Genomic DNA, 19515 nt, shown 5'->3' on the forward strand with positions numbered 1-19515 from the left:
TTCCGAACCTCACCCATCGTCTCAGCCCCAAGAGTGTCCAGCCTTATGTCTTCTGCCGCTGGGGCTGTAGATGTGGTCAATCCTGGTTGCATGCCAGTCCCTGAACGCATTTTGGAAGAATTTCTCTCTGTTTTGCCCTGCTTGTTTCTTCTTTATGTTGGAAATGTATCCTCAGAATGGGTCTGAGCTGATTTTCCCTGCTGGTTTTAGGCCGCTTTACACACACTTGATGCACTTACACAGAGATATCAAGACTTAGCTTTTAAGATGCTTACTAGTCGGATAGATACTTGTGCGATGAACAGGGTGTGGTGAGTCCAGTTGATTGAGCAAGGAGTAGGTCGTGTCCATTCCATATTCGGTTTTCGGAAGGGTATCTGTGCTCATTTCAAACTCGAGTTTTATGCGTCACCCCACCTCACCTTTCCCCTGAAGCAGGCATAAGTGTGTTTTCTAAAAGCGTGACTGTGTTCTGTTTGGGGATTCAGTTCATGGGGAGCGATTTTTACATTCCCTCGATAAGTGATATCATAAGTTTCTTTTTTTGTGGGACTGATTTCACTGAGGATGATCGTACCTAAATCCACTCAGGATGCTGCTACCAGCCTCATGACGTGGATTTCATGGCTGAGTGACACTCCATTGGACCTACGTAGCACCACTTGTCCACTTGTCCACTTGTCTTTGTCCACTTGTCCACTCGTCCTTGTCCACTTGGCTCTTTCCTGGGATATGAAACGTGTACCGGAGTGGAGGTTCTTGTCAAGACAGAAGCCCTCAACTTTGGGGTCCCTGTGTCTGGTTGATTTTTTCATTTTCCCAAGGTCAACGCCCATGTGTGGAAGTGCCCTATGCTCTGTGGTTCTGTGTTTTACATGGTTTGGGAAAGAGGATACACTTGTGAAGATTGGCTGTTGGCCATTGACATCCCGCCCATCAGCTTAACAAGGCTCCCTTGACTCCGTGGGCTGTCCTGCCTTTCTGGTTTTTAGACTTTTTTCGCCTGGCCCTTTTGCCCCGGGGGGGGGGGGCGAGAGATTTCTTTGTAGTGCTGATTTGCTCTCCCAGGTTGCTTGGTTGGCCAAAAAGGGCGTATGCGTTTTTTCCTGAATATATTCAGGAAAAAACGCATACGCCCTTTTTGGCCAACCGCATCATTGTCCACGTTCTGGCGCTTTTCATGTGCTATCGGGGCCATTCCGATGTACCCGTTGACATCCGTTTCCTGCAATTCTGCCTTGCGTTCAACGCCTCTTCGTAGCCTGACCTCAATATATTTTGGGGCGATAGTTATCGTTTAGAACTCTGCAGGTTTGGGAAGTGCAGTGCCCCTGAGCTCCACTTCCCAAGTCGCTTTTTTGTGAGTGGGACGCAACACGGCTGGATGGCTTCACGCCCTATTGTCGATCCGCGGTGGCAGGCTGAACCTCTGGTGAATTCTTCTTCGTGATGGGAAATGAGAGTGACATGTGCCCGACCAAACACCTCCAGCGAGTCTCTCATTGGTTCCCCCTCTTGCAGTTCATCCTGCGGACAAATTGCAGACGGTACGAAAGAGGCATGGAAAGGCGCCGAGTCTCCAAGTGGGGAGATTGTTAGTAAGGGGGCCTGAATGGAGAACACGAGCACCAGGAGATGAAAACTGAGGTGAGTTTCAGAAAGCTTTCCCGATCCCACGGTGTAGCATCCGCTGGGTTTCCAATGAGTGCTTTCGCTGTCGGAAGATTGCGTTGAACCTGGAGAGTTGGGACCCATGGAATGGGGAGCACGCAGGATTCCTTTCAAGGGTCTGCATTTGCTTTCCGAACCTCACCCATCGTCTCAGCCCCAAGAGTGTCCAGCCTTATGTCTTCTGCCGCTGGGGCTGTAGATGTGGTCAATCCTGGTTGCATGCCAGTCCCTGAACGCATTTTGGAAGAATTTCTCTCTGTTTTGCCCTGCTTGTTTCTTCTTTATGTTGGAAATGTATCCTCAGAATGGGTCTGAGCTGATTTTCCCTGCTGGTTTTAGGCCGCTTTACACACACTTGATGCACTTACACAGAGATATCAAGACTTAGCTTTTAAGATGCTTACTAGTCGGATAGATACTTGTGCGATGAACAGGGTGTGGTGAGTCCAGTTGATTGAGCAAGGAGTAGGTCGTGTCCATTCCATATTCGGTTTTCGGAAGGGTATCTGTGCTCATTTCAAACTCGAGTTTTATGCGTCACCCCACCTCACCTTTCCCCTGAAGCAGGCATAAGTGTGTTTTCTAAAAGCGTGACTGTGTTCTGTTTGGGGATTCAGTTCATGGGGAGCGATTTTTACATTCCCTCGATAAGTGATATCATAAGTTTCTTTTTTTGTGGGACTGATTTCACTGAGGATGATCGTACCTAAATCCACTCAGGATGCTGCTACCAGCCTCATGACGTGGATTTCATGGCTGAGTGACACTCCATTGGACCTACGTAGCACCACTTGTCCACTTGTCCACTTGTCTTTGTCCACTTGTCCACTCGTCTTTGTCCACTTGGCTCTTTCCTGGGATATGAAACGTGTACCGGAGTGGAGGTTCTTGTCAAGACAGCAGCCCTCAACTTTGGGGTCCCTGTGTCTGGTTGATTTTTTCATTTTCCCAAGGTCAACGCCCATGTGTGGAAGTGCCCTATGCTCTGTGGTTCTGTGTTTTACATGGTTTGGGAAAGAGGATACACTTGTGAAGATTGGCTGTTGGCCATTGACATCCCGCCCATCAGCTTAACAAGGCTCCCTTGACTCCGTGGGCTGTCCTGCCTTTCTGGTTTTTAGACTTTTTTCGCCTGGCCCTTTTGCCCCGGGGGGGGGGGGCGAGAGATTTCTTTGTAGTGCTGATTTGCTCTCCCAGGTTGCTTGGTTGGCCAAAAAGGGCGTATGCGTTTTTTCCTGAATATATTCAGGAAAAAACGCATACGCCCTTTTTGGCCAACCGCATCATTGTCCACGTTCTGGCGCTTTTCATGTGCTATCGGGGCCATTCCGATGTACCCGTTGACATCCGTTTCCTGCAATTCTGCCTTGCGTTCAACGCCTCTTCGTAGCCTGACCTCAATATATTTTGGGGCGATAGTTATCGTTTAGAACTCTGCAGGTTTGGGAAGTGCAGTGCCCCTGAGCTCCATTTCCCAAGTCGCTTTTTTGTGAGTGGGACGCAACACGGCTGGATGGCTTCACGCCCTATTGTCGATCCGCGGTGGCAGGCTGAACCTCTGGTGAATTCTTCTTCGTGATGGGAAATGAGAGTGACATGTGCCCGACCAAACACCTCCAGCGAGTCTCTCATTGGTTCCCCCTCTTGCAGTTCATCCTGCGGACAAATTGCAGACGGTACGCAAGAGGCATGGAAAGGCGCCGAGTCTCCAAGTGGGGAGATTGTTAGTAAGGGGGCCTGAATGGAGAACACGAGCACCAGGAGATGAAAACTGAGGTGAGTTTCAGAAAGCTTTCCCGATCCCACGGTGTAGCATCCGCTGGGTTTCCAATGAGTGCTTTCGCTGTCGGAAGATTGCGTTGAACCTGGAGAGTTGGGACCCATGGAATGGGGAGCACGCAGGATTCCTTTCAAGGGTCTGCATTTGCTTTCCCAACATCACCCATCGTCTCAGCTCCAAGAGTGTCCAGCCTTATGTCTTCTGCCGCTGGGGCTGTAGATGTGGTCAATCCTGGTTGCATGCCAGTCCCTGAACGCATTTTGGAAGAATTTCTCTCTGTTTTGCCCTGCTTGTTTCTTCTTTATGTTGGAAATGTATCCTCAGAATGGGTCTGAGCTGATTTTCCCTGCTGGTTTTAGGCCGCTTTACACACACTTGATGCACTTACACAGAGATATCAAGACTTAGCTTTTAAGATGCTTACTAGTCGGATAGATACTTGTGCGATGAACAGGGTGTGGTGAGTCCAGTTGATTGAGCAAGGAGTAGGTCGTGTCCATTCCATATTCGGTTTTCGGAAGGGTATCTGTGCTCATTTCAAACTCGAGTTTTATGCGTCACCCCACCTCACCTTTCCCCTGAAGCAGGCATAAGTGTGTTTTCTAAAAGCGTGACTGTGTTCTGTTTGGGGATTCAGTTCATGGGGAGCGATTTTTACATTCCCTCGATAAGTGATATCATAAGTTTCTTTTTTTGTGGGACTGATTTCACTGAGGATGATCGTACCTAAATCCACTCAGGATGCTGCTACCAGCCTCATGACGTGGATTTCATGGCTGAGTGACACTCCATTGGACCTACGTAGCACCACTTGTCCACTTGTCCACTTGTCTTTGTCCACTTGTCCACTCGTCTTTGTCCACTTGGCTCTTTCCTGGGATATGAAACGTGTACCGGAGTGGAGGTTCTTGTCAAGACAGCAGCCCTCAACTTTGGGGTCCCTGTGTCTGGTTGATTTTTTCATTTTCCCAAGGTCAACGCCCATGTGTGGAAGTGCCCTATGCTCTGTGGTTCTGTGTTTTACATGGTTTGGGAAAGAGGATACACTTGTGAAGATTGGCTGTTGGCCATTGACATCCCGCCCATCAGCTTAACAAGGCTCCCTTGACTCCGTGGGCTGTCCTGCCTTTCTGGTTTTTAGACTTTTTTCGCCTGGCCCTTTTGCCCCGGGGGGGGGGGGGGCGAGAGATTTCTTTGTAGTGCTGATTTGCTCTCCCAGGTTGCTTGGTTGGCCAAAAAGGGCGTATGCGTTTTTTCCTGAATATATTCAGGAAAAAACGCATACGCCCTTTTTGGCCAACCGCATCATTGTCCACGTTCTGGCGCTTTTCATGTGCTATCGGGGCCATTCCGATGTACCCGTTGACATCCGTTTCCTGCAATTCTGCCTTGCGTTCAACGCCTCTTCGTAGCCTGACCTCAATATATTTTGGGGCGATAGTTATCGTTTAGAACTCTGCAGGTTTGGGAAGTGCAGTGCCCCTGAGCTCCACTTCCCAAGTCGCTTTTTTGTGAGTGGGACGCAACACGGCTGGATGGCTTCACGCCCTATTGTCGATCCGCGGTGGCAGGCTGAACCTCTGGTGAATTCTTCTTCGTGATGGGAAATGAGAGTGACATGTGCCCGACCAAACACCTCCAGCGAGTCTCTCATTGGTTCCCCCTCTTGCAGTTCATCCTGCGGACAAATTGCAGACGGTACGAAAGAGGCATGGAAAGGCGCCGAGTCTCCAAGTGGGGAGATTGTTAGTAAGGGGGCCTGAATGGAGAACACGAGCACCAGGAGATGAAAACTGAGGTGAGTTTCAGAAAGCTTTCCCGATCCCACGGTGTAGCATCCGCTGGGTTTCCAATGAGTGCTTTCGCTGTCGGAAGATTGCGTTGAACCTGGAGAGTTTGGACCCATGGAATGGGGAGCACGCAGGATTCCTTTCAAGGGTCTGCATTTGCTTTCCCAACCTCACCAATCGTCTCAGCCCCAAGAGTGTCCAGCCTTATGTCTTCTGCCGCTGGGGCTGTAGATGTGGTCAATCCTGGTTGCATGCCAGTCCCTGAACGCATTTTGGAAGAATTTCTCTCTGTTTTGCCCTGCTTGTTTCTTCTTTATGTTGGAAATGTATCCTCAGAATGGGTCTGAGCTGATTTTCCCTGCTGGTTTTAGGCCGCTTTACACACACTTGATGCACTGACACAGAGATATCAAGACTTAGCTTTTAAGATGCTTACTAGTCGGATAGATACTTGTGCGATGAACAGGGTGTGGTGAGTCCAGTTGATTGAGCAAGGAGTAGGTCGTGTCCATTCCATATTCGGTTTTCGGAAGGGTATCTGTGCTCATTTCAAACTCGAGTTTTATGCGTCACCCCACCTCACCTTTCCCCTGAAGCAGGCATAAGTGTGTTTTCTAAAAGCGTGACTCTGTTCTGTTTGGGGATTCCGTTCATGGGGAGCGATTTTTACATTCCCTCGATAAGTGATATCATAAGTTTCTTTTTTTGTGGGACTGATTTCACTGAGGATGATCGTACCTAAATCCACTCAGGATGCTGCTACCAGCCTCATGACGTGGATTTCATGGCTGAGTGACACTCCATTGGACCTACGTAGCACCACTTGTCCACTTGTCCACTTGTCTTTGTCCACTTGTCCACTCGTCTTTGTCCACGTGGCTCTTTCCTGGGATATGAAACGTGTACCGGAGTGGAGGTTCTTGTCAAGACAGCAGCCCTCAACTTTGGGGTCCCTGTGTCTGGTTGATTTTTTCATTTTCCCAAGGTCAACGCCCATGTGTGGAAGTGCCCTATGCTCTGTGGTTCTGTGTTTTACATGGTTTGGGAAAGAGGATACACTTGTGAAGATTGGCTGTTGGCCATTGACATCCCGCCCATCAGCTTAACAAGGCTCCCTTGACTCCGTGGGCTGTCCTGCCTTTCTGGTTTTTAGACTTTTTTCGCCTGGCCCTTTTGCCCCGGGGGGGGGGGGCGAGAGATTTCTTTGTAGTGCTGATTTGCTCTCCCAGGTTGCTTGGTTGGCCAAAAAGGGCGTATGCGTTTTTTCCTGAATATATTCAGGAAAAAACGCATACGCCCTTTTTGGCCAACCGCATCATTGTCCACGTTCTGGCGCTTTTCATGTGCTATCGGGGCCATTCCGATGTACCCGTTGACATCCGTTTCCTGCAATTCTGCCTTGCGTTCAACGCCTCTTCGTAGCCTGACCTCAATATATTTTGGGGCGATAGTTATCGTTTAGAACTCTGCAGGTTTGGGAAGTGCAGTGCCCCTGAGCTCCACTTCCCAAGTCGCTTTTTTGTGAGTGGGACGCAACACGGCTGGATGGCTTCACGCCCTATTGTCGATCCGCGGTGGCAGGCTGAACCTCTGGTGAATTCTTCTTCGTGATGGGAAATGAGAGTGACATGTGCCCGACCAAACACCTCCAGCGAGTCTCTCATTGGTTCCCCCTCTTGCAGTTCATCCTGCGGACAAATTGCAGACGGTATGCAAGAGGCATGGAAAGGCGCCGAGTCTCCAAGTGGGGAGATTGTTAGTAAGGGGGCCTGAATGGAGAACACGAGCACCAGGAGATGAAAACTGAGGTGAGTTTCAGAAAGCTTTCCCGATCCCACGGTGTAGCATCCGCTGGGTTTCCAATGAGTGCTTTCGCTGTCGGAAGATTGCGTTGAACCTGGAGAGTTGGGACCCATGGAATGGGGAGCACGCAGGATTCCTTTCAAGGGTCTGCATTTGCTTTCCCAACCTCACCCATCGTCTCAGCCCCAAGAGTGTCCAGCCTTATGTCTTCTGCCGCTGGGGCTGTAGATGTGGTCAATCCTGGTTGCATGCCACTCCCTGAACGTATTTGGGAAGAATTTCTCTCTGTTTTGCCCTGCTTGTTTCTTCTTTATGTTGGAAATGTATCCTCAGAATGGGTCTGAGCTGATTTTCCCTGCTGGTTTTAGGCCGCTTTACACACACTTGATGCACTTACACAGAGATATCAAGACTTAGCTTTTAAGATGCTTACTAGTCGGATAGATACTTGTGCGATGAACAGGGTGTGGTGAGTCCAGTTGATTGAGCAAGGAGTAGGTCGTGTCCATTCCATATTCGGTTTTCGGAAGGGTATCTGTGCTCATTTCAAACTCGAGTTTTATGCGTCACCCCACCTCACCTTTCCCCTGAAGCAGGCATAAGTGTGTTTTCTAAAAGCGTGACTCTGTTCTGTTTGGGGATTCCGTTCATGGGGAGCGATTTTTACATTCCCTCGATAAGTGATATCATAAGTTTCTTTTTTTGTGGGACTGATTTCACTGAGGATGATCGTACCTAAATCCACTCAGGATGCTGCTACCAGCCTCATGACGTGGATTTCATGGCTGAGTGACACTCCATTGGACCTACGTAGCACCACTTGTCCACTTGTCCACTTGTCTTTGTCCACTTGTCCACTTGTCTTTGTCCACTTGGCTCTTTCCTGGGATATGAAACGTGTACCGGAGTGGAGGTTCTTGTCAAGACAGCAGCCCTCAACTTTGGGGTCCCTGTGTCTGGTTGATTTTTTCATTTTCCCAAGGTCAACGCCCATGTGTGGAAGTGCCCTATGCTCTGTGGTTCTGTGTTTTACATGGTTTGGGAAAGAGGATACACTTGTGAAGATTGGCTGTTGGCCATTGACATCCCGCCCATCAGCTTAACAAGTCTCCCTTGACTCCGTGGGCTGTCCTGCCTTTCTGGTTTTTAGACTTTTTTCGCCTGGCCCTTTTGCCCCGGGGGGGGGGGGGCGAGAGATTTCTTTGTAGTGCTGATTTGCTGTCCCAGGTTGCTTGGTTGGCCAAAAAGGGCGTATGCGTTTTTTCCTGAATATATTCAGGAAAAAACGCATACGCCCTTTTTGGCCAACCGCATCATTGTCCACGTTCTGGCGCTTTTCATGTGCTATCGGGGCCATTCCGATGTACCCGTTGACATCCGTTTCCTGCAATTCTGCCTTGCGTTCAACGCCTCTTCGTAGCCTGACCTCAATATATTTTGGGGCGATAGTTATCGTTTAGAACTCTGCAGGTTTGGGAAGTGCAGTGCCCCTGAGCTCCACTTCCCAAGTCGCTTTTTTGTGAGTGGGACGCAACACGGCTGGATGGCTTCACGCCCTATTGTCGATCCGCGGTGGCAGGCTGAACCTCTGGTGAATTCTTCTTCGTGATGGGAAATGAGAGTGACATGTGCCCGACCAAACACCTCCAGCGAGTCTCTCATTGGTTCCCCCTCTTGCAGTTCATCCTGCGGACAAATTGCAGACTGTACGAAAGAGGCATGGAAAGGCGCCGAGTCTCCAAGTGGGGAGATTGTTAGTAAGGGGGCCTGAATGGAGAACACGAGCACCAGGAGATGAAAACTGAGGTGAGTTTCAGAAAGCTTTCCCGATCCCACGGTGTAGCATCCGCTGGGTTTCCAATGAGTGCTTTCGCTGTCGGAAGATTGCGTTGAACCTGGAGAGTTGGGACCCATGGAATGGGGAGCACGCAGGATTCCTTTCAAGGGTCTGCATTTGCTTTCCCAACCTCACCCATCGTCTCAGCTCCAAGAGTGTCCAGCCTTATGTCTTCTGCCGCTGGGGCTGTAGATGTGGTCAATCCTGGTTGCATGCCAGTCCCTGAACGCATTTTGGAAGAATTTCTCTCTGTTTTGCCCTGCTTGTTTCTTCTTTATGTTGGAAATGTATCCTCAGAATGGGTCTGAGCTGATTTTCCCTGCTGGTTTTAGGCCGCTTTACACACACTTGATGCACTTACACAGAGATATCAAGACTTAGCTTTTAAGATGCTTACTAGTCGGATAGATACTTGTGCGATGAACAGGGTGTGGTGAGTCCAGTTGATTGAGCAAGGAGTAGGTCGTGTCCATTCCATATTCGGTTTTCAGAAGGGTATCTGTGCTCATTTCAAACTCGAGTTTTATGCGTCACCCCACCTCACCTTTCCCCTGAAGCAGGCATAAGTGTGTTTTCTAAAAGCGTGACTCTGTTCTGTTTGGGGATTCAGTTCATGGGGAGCGATTTTTACATTCCCTCCATAAGTGATATCATAAGTTTCTTTTTTTGTGGGACTGATTTCACTGAGGATGATCGTACCTAAATCCACTCAGGATGCTGCTACCAGCCTCATGACGTGGATTTCATGGCTGAGTGACACTCCATTGGACCTACGTAGCACCACTTGTCCACTTGTCCACTTGTCTTTGTCCACTTGTCCACTCGTCTTTGTCCACTTGGCTCTTTCCTGGGATATGAAACGTGTACCGGAGTGGAGGTTCTTGTCAAGACAGCAGCCCTCAACTTTGGGGTCCCTGTGTCTGGTTGATTTTTTCATTTTCCCAAGGTCAACGCCCATGTGTGGAAGTGCCCTATGCTCTGTGGTTCTGTGTTTTACATGGTTTGGGAAAGAGGATACACTTGTGAAGATTGGCTGTTGGCCATTGACATCCCGCCCATCAGCTTAACAAGGCTCCCTTGACTCCGTGGGCTGTCCTGCCTTTCTGGTTTTTAGACTTTTTTCGCCTGGCCCTTTTGCCCCGGGGGGGGGGGGCGAGAGATTTCTTTGTAGTGCTGATTTGCTCTCCCAGGTTGCTTGGTTGGCCAAAAAGGGCGTATGCGTTTTTTCCTGAATATATTCAGGAAAAAACGCATACGCCCTTTTTGGCCAACCGCATCATTGTCCACGTTCTGGCGCTTTTCATGTGCTATCGGGGCCATTCCGATGTACCCGTTGACATCCGTTTCCTGCAATTCTGCCTTGCGTTCAACGCCTCTTCGTAGCCTGACCTCAATATATTTTGGGGCGATAGTTATCGTTTAGAACTCTGCAGGTTTGGGAAGTGCAGTGCCCCTGAGCTCCACTTCCCAAGTCGCTTTTTTGTGAGTGGGACGCAACACGGCTGGATGGCTTCACGCCCTATTGTCGATCCGCGGTGGCAGGCTGAACCTCTGGTGAATTCTTCTTCGTGATGGGAAATGAGAGTGACATGTGCCCGACCAAACACCTCCAGCGAGTCTCTCATTGGTTCCCCCTCTTGCAGTTCATCCTGCGGACAAATTGCAGACGGTACGAAAGAGGCATGGAAAGGCGCCGAGTCTCCAAGTGGGGAGATTGTTAGTAAGGGGGCCTGAATGGAGAACACGAGCACCAGGAGATGAAAACTGAGGTGAGTTTCAGAAAGCTTTCCCGATCCCACGGTGTAGCATCCGCTGGGTTTCCAATGAGTGCTTTCGCTGTCGGAAGATTGCGTTGAACCTGGAGAGTTGGGACCCATGGAATGGGGAGCACGCAGGATTCCTTTCAAGGGTCTGCATTTGCTTTCCGAACCTCACCAATCGTCTCAGCCCCAAGAGTGTCCAGCCTTATGTCTTCTGCCGCTGGGGCTGTAGATGTGGTCAATCCTGGTTGCATGCCAGTCCCTGAACGCATTTTGGAAGAATTTCTCTCTGTTTTGCCCTGCTTGTTTCTTCTTTATGTTGGAAATGTATCCTCAGAATGGGTCTGAGCTGATTTTCCCTGCTGGTTTTAGGCCGCTTTACACACACTTGATGCACTTACACAGAGATATCAAGACTTAGCTTTTAAGATGCTTACTAGTCGGATAGATACTTGTGCGATGAACAGGGTGTGGTGAGTCCAGTTGATTGAGCAAGGAGTAGGTCGTGTCCATTCCATATTCGGTTTTCGGAAGGGTATCTGTGCTCATTTCAAACTCGAGTTTTATGCGTCACCCCACCTCACCTTTCCCCTGAAGCAGGCATAAGTGTGTTTTCTAAAAGCGTGACTCTGTTCTGTTTGGGGATTCAGTTCATGGGGAGCGATTTTTACATTCCCTCGATAAGTGATATCATAAGTTTCTTTTTTTGTGGGACTGATTTCACTGAGGATGATCGTACCTAAATCCACTCAGGATGCTGCTACCAGCCTCATGACGTGGATTTCATGGCTGAGTGACACTCCATTGGACCTACGTAGCACCACTTGTCCACTTGTCCACTTGTCTTTGTCCACTTGTCCACTCGTCTTTGTCCACTTGGCTCTTTCCTGGGATATGAAACGTGTACCGGAGTGGAGGTTCTTGTCAAGACAGCAGCCCTCAACTTTGGGGTCCCTGTGTCTGGTTGATTTTTTCATTTTCCCAAGGTCAACGCCCATGTGTGGAAGTGCCCTATGCTCTGTGGTTCTGTGTTTTACATGGTTTGGGAAAGAGGATACACTTGTGAAGATTGGCTGTTGGCCATTGACATCCCGCCCATCAGCTTAACAAGGCTCCCTTGACTCCGTGGGCTGTCCTGCCTTTCTGGTTTTTAGACTTTTTTCGCCTGGCCCTTTTGCCCCGGGGGGGGGGGCGGCGAGAGATTTCTTTGTAGTGCTGATTTGCTCTCCCAGGTTGCTTGGTTGGCCAAAAAGGGCGTATGCGTTTTTTCCTGAATATATTCAGGAAAAAACGCATACGCCCTTTTTGGCCAACCGCATCATTGTCCACGTTCTGGCGCTTTTCATGTGCTATCGGGGCCATTCCGATGTACCCGTTGACATCCGTTTCCTGCAATTCTGCCTTGCGTTCAACGCCTCTTCTTAGCCTGACCTCAATATATTTTGGGGCGATAGTTATCGTTTAGAACTCTGCAGGTTTGGGAAGTGCAGTGCCCCTGAGCTCCACTTCCCAAGTCGCTTTTTTGTGAGTGGGACGCAACACGGCTGGATGGCTTCACGCCCTATTGTCGATCCGCGGTGGCAGGCTGAACCTCTGGTGAATTCTTCTTCGTGATGGGAAATGAGAGTGACATGTGCCCGACCAAACACCTCCAGCGAGTCTCTCATTGGTTCCCCCTCTTGCAGTTCATCCTGCGGACAAATTGCAGACGGTACGAAAGAGGCATGGAAAGGCGCCGAGTCTCCAAGTGGGGAGATTGTTAGTAAGGGGGCCTGAATGGAGAACACGAGCACCAGGAGATGAAAACTGAGGTGAGTTTCAGAAAGCTTTCCCGATCCCACGGTGTAGCATCCGCTGGGTTTCCAATGAGTGCTTTCGCTGTCGGAAGATTGCGTTGAACCTGGAGAGTTGGGACCCATGGAATGGGGAGCACGCAGGATTCCTTTCAAGGGTCTGCATTTGCTTTCCGAACCTCACCAATCGTCTCAGCCCCAAGAGTGTCCAGCCTTATGTCTTCTGCCGCTGGGGCTGTAGATGTGGTCAATCCTGGTTGCATGCCAGTCCCTGAACGCATTTTGGAAGAATTTCTCTCTGTTTTGCCCTGCTTGTTTCTTCTTTATGTTGGAAATGTATCCTCAGAATGGGTCTGAGCTGATTTTCCCTGCTGGTTTTAGGCCGCTTTACACACACTTGATGCACTTACACAGAGATATCAAGACTTAGCTTTTAAGATGCTTACTAGTCGGATAGATACTTGTGCGATGAACAGGGTGTGGTGAGTCCAGTTGATTGAGCAAGGAGTAGGTCGTGTCCATTCCATATTCGGTTTTCGGAAGGGTATCTGTGCTCATTTCAAACTCGAGTTTTATGCGTCACCCCACCTCACCTTTCCCCTGAAGCAGGCATAAGTGTGTTTTCTAAAAGCGTGACTCTGTTCTGTTTGGGGATTCAGTTCATGGGGAGCGATTTTTACATTCCCTCCATAAGTGATATCATAAGTTTCTTTTTTTGTGGGACTGATTTCACTGAGGATGATCGTACCTAAATCCACTCAGGATGCTGCTACCAGCCTCATGACGTGGATTTCATGGCTGAGTGACACTCCATTGGACCTACGTAGCACCACTTGTCCACTTGTCCACTTGTCTTTGTCCACTTGTCCACTCGTCTTTGTCCACTTGGCTCTTTCCTGGGATATGAAACGTGTACCGGAGTGGAGGTTCTTGTCAAGACAGCAGCCCTCAACTTTGGGGTCCCTGTGTCTGGTTGATTTTTTCATTTTCCCAAGGTCAACGCCCATGTGTGGAAGTGCCCTATGCTCTGTGGTTCTGTGTTTTACATGGTTTGGGAAAGAGGATACACTTGTGAAGATTGGCTGTTGGCCATTGACATCCCGCCCATCAGCTTAACAAGGCTCCCTTGACTCCGTGGGCTGTCCTGCCTTTCTGGTTTTTAGACTTTTTTCGCCTGGCCCTTTTGCCCCGGGGGGGGGGGGGGCGAGAGATTTCTTTGTAGTGCTGATTTGCTCTCCCAGGTTGCTTGGTTGGCCAAAAAGGGCGTATGCGTTTTTTCCTGAATATATTCAGGAAAAAACGCATACGCCCTTTTTGGCCAACCGCATCATTGTCCACGTTCTGGCGCTTTTCATGTGCTATCGGGGCCATTCCGATGTACCCGTTGACATCCGTTTCCTGCAATTCTGCCTTGCGTTCAACGCCTCTTCGTAGCCTGACCTCAATATATTTTGGGGCGATAGTTATCGTTTAGAACTCTGCAGGTTTGGGAAGTGCAGTGCCCCTGAGCTCCACTTCCCAAGTCGCTTTTTTGTGAGTGGGACGCAACACGGCTGGATGGCTTCACGCCCTATTGTCGATCCGCGGTGGCAGGCTGAACCTCTGGTGAATTCTTCTTCGTGATGGGAAATGAGAGTGACATGTGCCCGACCAAACACCTCCAGCGAGTCTCTCATTGGTTCCCCCTCTTGCAGTTCATCCTGCGGACAAATTGCAGACGGTACGAAAGAGGCATGGAAAGGCGCCGAGTCTCCAAGTGGGGAGATTGTTAGTAAGGGGGCCTGAATGGAGAACACGAGCACCAGGAGATGAAAACTGAGGTGAGTTTCAGAAAGCTTTCCCGATCCCACGGTGTAGCATCCGCTGGGTTTCCAATGAGTGCTTTCGCTGTCGGAAGATTGCGTTGAACCTGGAGAGTTGGGACCCATGGAATGGGGAGCACGCAGGATTCCTTTCAAGGGTCTGCATTTGCTTTCCCAACCTCACCAATCGTCTCAGCCCCAAGAGTGTCCAGCCTTATGTCTTCTGCCGCTGGGGCTGTAGATGTGGTCAATCCTGGTTGCATGCCAGTCCCTGAACGCATTTTGGAAGAATTTCTCTCTGTTTTGCCCTGCTTGTTTCTTCTTTATGTTGGAAATGTATCCTCAGAATGGGTCTGAGCTGATTTTCCCTGCTGGTTTTAGGCCGCTTTACACACACTTGATGCACTTACACAGAGATATCAAGACTTAGCTTTTAAGATGCTTACTAGTCGGATAGATACTTGTGCGATGAACAGGGTGTGGTGAGTCCAGTTGATTGAGCAAGGAGTAGGTCGTGTCCATTCCATATTCGGTTTTCGGAAGGGTATCTGTGCTCATTTCAAACTCGAGTTTTATGCGTCACCCCACCTCACCTTTCCCCTGAAGCAGGCATAAGTGTGTTTTCTAAAAGCGTGACTCTGTTCTGTTTGGGGATTCAGTTCATGGGGAGCGATTTTTACATTCCCTCGATAAGTGATATCATAAGTTTCTTTTTTTGTGGGACTGATTTCACTGAGGATGATCGTACCTAAATCCACTCAGGATGCTGCTACCAGCCTCATGACGTGGATTTCATGGCTGAGTGACACTCCATTGGACCTACGTAGCACCACTTGTCCACTTGTCCACTTGTCTTTGTCCACTTGTCCACTCGTCTTTGTCCACTTGGCTCTTTCCTGGGATATGAAACGTGTACCGGAGTGGAGGTTCTTGTCAAGACAGCAGCCCTCAACTTTGGGGTCCCTGTGTCTGGTTGATTTTTTCATTTTCCCAAGGTCAACGCCCATGTGTGGAAGTGCCCTATGCTCTGTGGTTCTGTGTTTTACATGGTTTGGGAAAGAGGATACACTTGTGAAGATTGGCTGTTGGCCATTGACATCCCGCCCATCAGCTTAACAAGGCTCCCTTGACTCCGTGGGCTGTCCTGCCTTTCTGGTTTTTAGACTTTTTTCGCCTGGCCCTTTTGCCCCGGGGGGGGGGGGCGCGAGAGATTTCTTTGTAGTGCTGATTTGCTCTCCCAGGTTGCTTGGTTGGCCAAAAAGGGCGTATGCGTTTTTTCCTGAATATATTCAGGAAAAAACGCATACGCCCTTTTTGGCCAACCGCATCATTGTCCACGTTCTGGCGCTTTTCATGTGCTATCGGGGCCATTCCGATGTACCCGTTGACATCCGTTTCCTGCAATTCTGCCTTGCGTTCAACGCCTCTTCGTAGCCTGACCTCAATATATTTTGGGGCGATAGTTATCGTTTAGAACTCTGCAGGTTTGGGAAGTGCAGTGCCCCTGAGCTCCACTTCCCAAGTCGCTTTTTTGTGAGTGGGACGCAACACGGCTGGATGGCTTCACGCCCTATTGTCGATCCGCGGTGGCAGGCTGAACCTCTGGTGAATTCTTCTTCGTGATGGGAAATGAGAGTGACATGTGCCCGACCAAACACCTCCAGCGAGTCTCTCATTGGTTCCCCCTCTTGCAGTTCATCCTGCGGACAAATTGCAGACGGTACGAAAGAGGCATGGAAAGGCGCCGAGTCTCCAAGTGGGGAGATTGTTAGTAAGGGGGCCTGAATGGAGAACACGAGCACCAGGAGATGAAAACTGAGGTGAGTTTCAGAAAGCTTTCCCGATCCCACGGTGTAGCATCCGCTGGGTTTCCAATGAGTGCTTTCGCTGTCGGAAGATTGCGTTGAACCTGGAGAGTTGGGACCCATGGAATGGGGAGCACGCAGGATTCCTTTCAAGGGTCTGCATTTGCTTTCCCAACCTCACCCATCGTCTCAGCTCCAAGAGTGTCCAGCCTTATGTCTTCTGCCGCTGGGGCTGTAGATGTGGTCAATCCTGGTTGCATGCCAGTCCCTGAACGCATTTTGGAAGAATTTCTCTCTGTTTTGCCCTGCTTGTTTCTTCTTTATGTTGGAAATGTATCCTCAGAATGGGTCTGAGCTGATTTTCCCTGCTGGTTTTAGGCCGCTTTACACACACTTGATGCACTTACACAGAGATATCAAGACTTAGCTTTTAAGATGCTTACTAGTCGGATAGATACTTGTGCGATGAACAGGGTGTGGTGAGTCCAGTTGATTGAGCAAGGAGTAGGTCGTGTCCATTCCATATTCGGTTTTCGGAAGGGTATCTGTGCTCATTTCAAACTCGAGTTTTATGCGTCACCCCACCTCACCTTTCCCCTGAAGCAGGCATAAGTGTGTTTTCTAAAAGCGTGACTCTGTTCTGTTTGGGGATTCAGTTCATGGGGAGCGATTTTTACATTCCCTCCATAAGTGATATCATAAGTTTCTTTTTTTGTGGGACTGATTTCACTGAGGATGATCGTACCTAAATCCACTCAGGATGCTGCTACCAGCCTCATGACGTGGATTTCATGGCTGAGTGACACTCCATTGGACCTACGTAGCACCACTTGTCCACTTGTCCACTTGTCTTTGTCCACTTGTCCACTCGTCTTTGTCCACTTGGCTCTTTCCTGGGATATGAAACGTGTACCGGAGTGGAGGTTCTTGTCAAGACAGCAGCCCTCAACTTTGGGGTCCCTGTGTCTGGTTGATTTTTTCATTTTCCCAAGGTCAACGCCCATGTGTGGAAGTGCCCTATGCTCTGTGGTTCTGTGTTTTACATGGTTTGGGAAAGAGGATACACTTGTGAAGATTGGCTGTTGGCCATTGACATCCCGCCCATCAGCTTAACAAGGCTCCCTTGACTCCGTGGGCTGTCCTGCCTTTCTGGTTTTTAGACTTTTTTCGCCTGGCCCTTTTGCCCCGGGGGGGGGGGGCGAGAGATTTCTTTGTAGTGCTGATTTGCTCTCCCAGGTTGCTTGGTTGGCCAAAAAGGGCGTATGCGTTTTTTCCTGAATATATTCAGGAAAAAACGCATACGCCCTTTTTGGCCAACCGCATCATTGTCCACGTTCTGGCGCTTTTCATGTGCTATCGGGGCCATTCCGATGTACCCGTTGACATCCGTTTCCTGCAATTCTGCCTTGCGTTCAACGCCTCTTCGTAGCCTGACCTCAATATATTTTGGGGCGATAGTTATCGTTTAGAACTCTGCAGGTTTGGGAAGTGCAGTGCCCCTGAGCTCCACTTCCCAAGTCGCTTTTTTGTGAGTGGGACGCAACACGGCTGGATGGCTTCACGCCCTATTGTCGATCCGCGGTGGCAGGCTGAACCTCTGGTGAATTCTTCTTCGTGATGGGAAATGAGAGTGACATGTGCCCGACCAAACACCTCCAGCGAGTCTCTCATTGGTTCCCCCTCTTGCAGTTCATCCTGCGGACAAATTGCAGACGGTACGAAAGAGGCATGGAAAGGCGCCGAGTCTCCAAGTGGGGAGATTGTTAGTAAGGGGGCCTGAATGGAGAACACGAGCACCAGGAGATGAAAACTGAGGTGAGTTTCAGAAAGCTTTCCCGATCCCACGGTGTAGCATCCGCTGGGTTTCCAATGAGTGCTTTCGCTGTCGGAAGATTGCGTTGAACCTGGAGAGTTGGGACCCATGGAATGGGGAGCACGCAGGATTCCTTTCAAGGGTCTGCATTTGCTTTCCGAACCTCACCAATCGTCTCAGCCCCAAGAGTGTCCAGCCTTATGTCTTCTGCCGCTGGGGCTGTAGATGTGGTCAATCCTGGTTGCATGCCAGTCCCTGAACGCATTTTGGAAGAATTTCTCTCTGTTTTGCCCTGCTTGTTTCTTCTTTATGTTGGAAATGTATCCTCAGAATGGGTCTGAGCTGATTTTCCCTGCTGGTTTTAGGCCGCTTTACACACACTTGATGCACTGACACAGAGATATCAAGACTTAGCTTTTAAGATGCTTACTAGTCGGATAGATACTTGTGCGATGAACAGGGTGTGGTGAGTCCAGTTGATTGAGCAAGGAGTAGGTCGTGTCCATTCCATATTCGGTTTTCGGAAGGGTATCTGTGCTCATTTCAAACTCGAGTTTTATGCGTCACCCCACCTCACCTTTCCCCTGAAGCAGGCATAAGTGTGTTTTCTAAAAGCGTGACTCTGTTCTGTTTGGGGATTCAGTTCATGGGGAGCGATTTTTACATTCCCTCGATAAGTGATATCATAAGTTTCTTTTTTTGTGGGACTGATTTCACTGAGGATGATCGTACCTAAATCCACTCAGGATGCTGCTACCAGCCTCATGACGTGGATTTCATGGCTGAGTGACACTCCATTGGACCTACGTAGCACCACTTGTCCACTTGTCCACTTGTCTTTGTCCACTTGTCCACTCGTCTTTGTCCACTTGGCTCTTTCCTGGGATATGAAACGTGTACCGGAGTGGAGGTTCTTGTCAAGACAGCAGCCCTCAACTTTGGGGTCCCTGTGTCTGGTTGATTTTTTCATTTTCCCAAGGTCAACGCCCATGTGTGGAAGTGCCCTATGCTCTGTGGTTCTGTGTTTTACATGGTTTGGGAAAGAGGATACACTTGTGAAGATTGGCTGTTGGCCATTGACATCCCGCCCATCAGCTTAACAAGGCTCCCTTGACTCCGTGGGCTGTCCTGCCTTTCTGGTTTTTAGACTTTTTTCGCCTGGCCCTTTTGCCCCGGGGGGGGTGGGGCGAGAGATTTCTTTGTAGTGCTGATTTGCTCTCCCAGGTTGCTTGGTTGGCCAAAAAGGGCGTATGCGTTTTTTCCTGAATATATTCAGGAAAAAACGCATACGCCCTTTTTGGCCAACCGCATCATTGTCCACGTTCTGGCGCTTTTCATGTGCTATCGGGGCCATTCCGATGTACCCGTTGACATCCGTTTCCTGCAATTCTGCCTTGCGTTCAACGCCTCTTCGTAGCCTGACCTCAATATATTTTGGGGCGATAGTTATCGTTTAGAACTCTGCAGGTTTGGGAAGTGCAGTGCCCCTGAGCTCCACTTCCCAAGTCGCTTTTTTGTGAGTGGGACGCAACACGGCTGGATGGCTTCACGCCCTATTGTCGATCCGCGGTGGCAGGCTGAACCTCTGGTGAATTCTTCTTCGTGATGGGAAATGAGAGTGACATGTGCCCGACCAAACACCTCCAGCGAGTCTCTCATTG

Source organism: Kogia breviceps, chromosome 12 (assembly GCF_026419965.1).
Source record: "Kogia breviceps isolate mKogBre1 chromosome 12, mKogBre1 haplotype 1, whole genome shotgun sequence".
Lineage (NCBI taxonomy): Eukaryota > Metazoa > Chordata > Mammalia > Artiodactyla > Physeteridae > Kogia > Kogia breviceps.